Raw genomic sequence first — 6,433 nt, 5'->3', positions numbered from 1 at the left:
ATCCTCCATTACGCCGGAAGAGCGAAATTACCTAATCGTTGCGAGAAAGATTTTCAATTATGTTCAAATTGGGTCCCACATAAACAAAACAGGAGTTCGAGGGACGCAAAAACGGGGGGGGGGGGGGGGGGGGATGGGGGAGAAAAAGGTACAAAAGGCCACTGACGGACCGGACAGGCCCGGTTCACAATGAAATATTTCGTTTTTCCGCCCCGTTTCGAGCCCCTTTTTTCCAGCAGGTGTCCTGCGTACCGGTGTCCTGGTTGTCGCTTCGACAAAAATGAAAGGACGTCAATGGTGTGAGGGAAGCGGGAGGAGGGAGTGGAAGGAGCTCGGAGCAAAATTACTGCGATAACCTTCGAGGGTTGGTCTAACCTGAGCGGCGGGTTGATCGCTTTATGGGGATGGGAGCCCAGAGGCATGATGAGGATGCAATGCCAGCGAATCCCTCGACGTATGGATGGAGGGAAGCGGTGAGCGGTCAGTATGTTTGATGATTGCTCTTCTGTTCTCTCTTTATCTCTCTCTTCCCTTTCTCTCTCCTCTCTCTGTTAGCACAGTAAACATAACCTGCTCCTCGGGCTTTCGGTGTTCAAAAATGTATAACGGACACAAAACTGTCAACACAAAACGAGCTGCCCGCTAATGAGTTAGTCGCCTGAGGGCACCTCTACCTTCGCATTACCGTCAGTCTGAGTGAGGGGGCAAACGGCAGGAGGTGAGGAGAGCAAACGGATGCACTTGGTCGGCACCCGAACTCACCAGGGAGCATTCTTAGAAGATCGGACACCGAGCTCTTACTCTACGCCATTTTCCTCTGTGACCACAACATCCAAATGGTTTGTCGTTTTTAATTTCTGCTCGCGGAACGCACGATGTGGTCTTCTGTTTATCACGGAGGGAAATCCTTTCCCCCTTGAAGCATGATTATGTTGGAACTCGACGTTTGCTTCTTCCCCTTCGTTTGCGTTGCGTGCGACATCTAGGCACGGGGGTTTTTTATGTTTTGTGAGATTTTAATGTTTCATCCGTGGGGTCAACGTTTGTGCGCACTGGTTTATGGTTGCTGATCCGCCGTTTCCGCCGGATGGCCTCCGGGGAGGTGGTCCACCAGCAACCGTGTCAGTGTCCACCGGTGACGGTCGATGGATGCTTTGATGTTTTTTTTTTCGGATCCACTGGCCACTGCTAAGAACGTTGCATTCGAAATTGGTCCGCCTCGGGCTTGATCTGGTTGATGGTGGTTCATTTTGTGTGTGTGTGTGTGCTACTGGTTTGTCTTAGATCATTTTTTATTTCTTTAAAATGGATTTGTTCCGATCAATAAAACAACAAAACGAATGAAACGAATTACCCCTTGGAAAAATGGTATTGCTAACATAATTTTACTTCCTTTTTCTTTAATAGAATGTTGCTTTCGCCCTTTTATTGCACATGTTAAGCAGAATTTGCCATTTGATACTTTTATACTATTAAATATATAGTGTTATGTTCCTGAAAAATGGTCATTGGATTATTATAATAGTTGTCCTATATGGTTCCACATCAGATGATGGAAACGGATATGGAACGAAAAAAAACCATTTCTCAAAATCAGGTTGAGCAACTAAAACGAAACGAATGGAATTAAGTGTCGATTAAAGATGAACAGTTCATGCTTTGAGACAATATACAACGTATATTGGTCTGAATAAGGCTAGGCGCACCAATATTTAGCATTCAGCATCTGCAATTTCCTGGATCCAACACGCAATGGCTGCCATTGCGGAAAGGCGGTTGTTACATTTTCGCAATAGGTTTATGCACCAGCGCATGCGAAATCAGCATGTTTAAAAGTGTGCTATCTTCATTCCACATCTACCGTGACATAGCTCTAAGACAATAGATGCCTAACGAATCCTGGAACGTTCTTCTCAACACGGCAAATAATGTAAAACTAGGTTTTGAAAGATTTAAATCAATTGCCTTATGTACTCAAATTGCTATTATGTACTTGAGCTCGCCTGAAATCGAATGACAATAGAAAAGTAAATTATACAACGAAGCCTGGTTAAACTATTGACGGACAATACGGACGATGCGGATAATGCGCTTGAAGTAAACATTTTTCGAGATATCTAGAAATCAAAATGAATGCGAGAAGCAAATTTATTCTCAAAATTGCAAATCCTCGACCAGATGCCATGAACTCGGAGCAAAACATTTTTAGGAAAATGTCTGATTCGTCGAACCGTATCCACAGGCACTGTCCTTCTAACAATCATTTGTTTGCTTGAGAATGAGACACGATACATAGAAGTCTTCTTATTAGGTAATAGTCATGAAATGGGTTTCTGATTAAATCAGTTTATGAGAGTTCCTTTAATACGGAATCCTTAGACTTTCATTCAAAATAAGAGACAATGCAATTATCGCAAAATGTTTGCAATGAAATGAAACACGAACTAACGCACGGGAATTTAAAATTCGACAACAACTGTTCCATAACTGTTTGACTCTTTTAGCAACGACCCGAGAACCAAAAATGGAAAATACCCCAAAAAGCTACACCTTTGGTAAATACACACCAAAGGTGGTGATGCGAATGTTTGTGCTACACAGTTTAAGCCCCTATCCCCCTCTCTCCCCCCCTTCCGGGCCCGTGAAATGGCAAGAAACATTCCTCCCAGGAACTGCGTAGGACTGCGACACACACTTTGAAACGTAATAACATTGAAGGGTCGCCGGTTGCAGTGTTGCTTTACCCGGAGAAAGCATTTCAAACCTGCACCCTCCTTACTCTCTCCCCTACCATAAGATGACCATCGAGCATGAAGGTGACAAACGAGAAGGTTCGAGAAGCTTTAGGGTCCGTTGAAAGGCAAACCACCACCACCACTACCAGCCAACCAGCCCACCGGGCCAGTGGACAGACTTGGAATAAAATGGATAAGTTGGTAAATAAATAAAAGCCAAAATCCCGAGCCCCTGAAAAGGTGTGCTTTTATGGTGGGCAGTAGAGGTTGGTCGAGGAGGACAGTCGACAGTCGGCCTAGGCCTCGGGAATTTCGTGGAAATCGAAACGAAAAACAAAAATTAATTCCAAAGCAAATGGCTACAAACCGGATCAAACGGTCAGTCCCCGTGTTTGGGTGTCTTTTCGGAATGGATTAAACATTGTGACCTCTCCGCCGGGCCGGGGTGGTTTTTACTTTGCAGCGGGCCACCTAGTGTGTGTGTGTGTGGATCAACCTACTCACTGCGCGTGTCATTTATCGAAAAACAATTCACCAAAAAAGCTGTGTTTGGTTAAGCATCCAAAAGCGGGCTGCCAGGCTGCAAATGAGTTGCCAGAGCTACAGAGAATATGGAAATCAAAATGCGTGACCACTGCGAGGGTTGTTTTTTTTTCGGTTGCCGATGTTTACGACGGAATTGGGATATTGTGTTCAGTGCCTCAGCTCATAAATTATATTTCTTACATTCTTTTCCCGCCGCGAAATCGTACACGGAATCCCACGCACCATGTCGCTAAGCCAGTTGCACTTAAAACGTTCTATAAGCCCATCCTATTCTATCCTTATCCAAATATTGCTTCGAGGGAGCTCACCGAATCTCACCAGCGACAGAAAGCACGGCCCCAAATCGCGCTCGTTAACATCTAAATTGTTGATGCTTCCGAATCCGTGGAACGCGCGTACCGCTGGTTGGCCAATATTAATTATTCGCACACGACATTGCCGCTCTGCCGGCGCCGTTAAGCACAGTCGACGTCTTGACTGGTTTTGCTGCGACTGGGGGCTTTATTATTATTTTTTTCGTTCGCTTTGGTCCCCGAACTTGACGCAGAGAACCGTGGATTAGCTGAATGTGCGGAAGAATGGAAAAACATCTAACCGGAATGCGCGGGCACGCGCCAGATTTCGCGAGAACAAACCGGTGCCATACCGGTAGCGAACCGAAAGGTAGGCTTTCGATGTTATTTAATGAACCATTACAACGGAACCGGATGGCATGAAATGCTGATACGGCAAAGCTGTTTCAGGTCAACATGCCGTTTTCGGGTGGAGGGCGACGCGTTGCGACGGATTTGTTTCCAATTATGCTTCCGGCTGATTGTCATTTCATTAGGCCCCATCCTCCCGGGCGCGTCGGTGCGTAGATTGGATTGGAGGTTAAGGTTGCCACCGGGAAAACGGGACATTCCGCAGGACTCCGGTCCGGATTGAATGATTTCAGCAAAAGAAGTGAAATCTGTCAGCTTCGCACGAAGTGGTCGAAGCAGTCCACGCGGCATAATGCTGGTGGCATAAATGAAGAGGAATAGGAATTGAATTCCTGTCTGGTGAATTCCGCCAGATCCGTGTCAATTAATGAATGCCGGGAAAATGGATGCAAACGCTCTGTTTGCACAACTAAGGCCGGCCGAACGAGGCTTTTGGCTGGAAACTCCCGTAAACTCTCTACGTCATCAAAAGGCTGCTTTGATCTTTCGTCGCTCGATAAAGTTGAATGATTCGGCGAACGGATTGTAGCAAACCGTTTGAGTGGTTTAATGTTTTTTGATGGCGTGGAAGCTACGGACTGTTGCGTAAAACACGACCAACAAGCGTCTCGGTGGTTATCTACTAGCACGCTTGTTTAAAATGTTCTATTGACTGTTTCGTTTACTGATGGTTTTTTTTCCTCTGTTTTGAGTTTGTCAAATTAAATTATCGCACCCAGTCGGCGAGTCTTGAAGTTGTCACTTTTCCAACCAGCTAGATGGAACGCGCACGATCGAAGCGAGTTGTGGAACTCGAGTTTATGTTGCATAAGATAAACATATTTAATGATGAGACCGCGCGCTCTGGTATTACTCTCAATGTGGCTTAAAATGTGGTAAAGTCCATTGACTGTGTTGAATAGTCGTCGCGATTCACGGCTCATTCATCAAACGTTGCTTTCGTTTCCATTCCGGGGATGTTTCCGGAACTAGATATGATCATGTCTTCATTGTGGGGGCTTATGTTTGTTAGAAATTATCTAAACAATTCAAATTTAATATTACCAAGTGCAACTCTCGTTACTACAATTCTATTTTTCGAAAAATGTTTTTATGTTCTAATAATATTAAAAAAAAATTATAAAATACTGGAATCGAATACTTAAATTTAGTTTAGAGCACTGTTTGACATCATTACAACATTGACTTAGAGGATTTACTGTAGAATTTCATTATTCTTTTAACAGAGTGGTAATATACAAAATTGTAAATGAATTTAATGTAAAAATGATGAAAGACGCTCAAATAAATTGAAATAAAAAGCATGCACACATGTACAAAACACATTTAATTGTATTCTTCCAATAACATAAAGAGATGATACGATAAAATAAAGTGGTGGAAAATAAAGGCCCCAAAAGGTAATGGCTCTATCCTCTGAATGTTCTTTTAATTTTATTTATTCTAATTTGCCTAATTCTAATTTATTTTAATTCACAAATTTGTTCGTCAATCTCAAACAATCCTTGTTCCTCCTAGGTATGCATTGCTCGTGGGATCACGATGGTAAGGGCTTTTCCAGGCACTTTGACTTAGACAAAAAGTGTACTGTGACGACCAAAATCATCTCGTTCCACCCGCTAATTACGACACTTCTGTCTGGGTCGCTGCATTCTGAAAACAACGATGCTTCTGACAACTTCCCAAGCATGACGCCACAGATTGAAATGCCAAAAGCAGCGAGTTGTTAATTTTTGCCCCAGCACCTGGCAGAACTCGGAGCGACGGAGAGGCCCCAAATACACGTGACAAGTGCTGCTCGACTTCTATTGCGCGAATGTCGGAGTTGCGCATATTTGAAAGGTCGGATCGTTGTACTTCAAGTGTCTGGCGTCACTCGAAGCAATGCGATTCACTGGACCATTTGTGCTGGAAAAAGGGAAAAGAACGAACAAAACCAGGAAACTCATCGTCCTACAGGACTGTACGGGCGATGCACTCGGTTGACGATGGATTCTGTTACGTTTTGAGATTCCGCGAAGTAGCTATTCGGTGTGGTCCAGTGGTCATCTGCAACGGTGCATAATTTGCACCGGCATCCAGGTTAATGCTACGAGAGGTGAATGCTCCACCAGCATCAGCAGCAGCAGCAGGGATTCCAATAAACACACATTTTTGGTGGTCTTGGCGTAGCTGCAACCTACCCCTTGATTATAATTGGGAGTAATTTGTGGACGGTGGCGTGTTGCTGAAAGCCGGATTATATTTTATTACAAAACTGTATCCTACATCCACAAACACGGTGCAGCAGGTTTTCCCAGCTTTTCCCACGCCAAAACCTCGTTCTCTCTGGATTGTGCAAGGGGCACCGAGCGAGTGCGCAAGCGGTGGTTAAGGTGTTTTGCAGAGGCAGAGGTCCTTGATTATATGCGACCAACCTGCGGCGAACGTGCAGAGTGAACCACTTCC

The sequence above is a fragment of the Anopheles darlingi genome, chromosome 2 (genome assembly GCF_943734745.1).
Source record: "Anopheles darlingi chromosome 2, idAnoDarlMG_H_01, whole genome shotgun sequence".
In the NCBI taxonomy this organism is placed as follows: domain Eukaryota; kingdom Metazoa; phylum Arthropoda; class Insecta; order Diptera; family Culicidae; genus Anopheles; species Anopheles darlingi.
Note: the sequence above shows the minus strand (reverse complement) of the source record.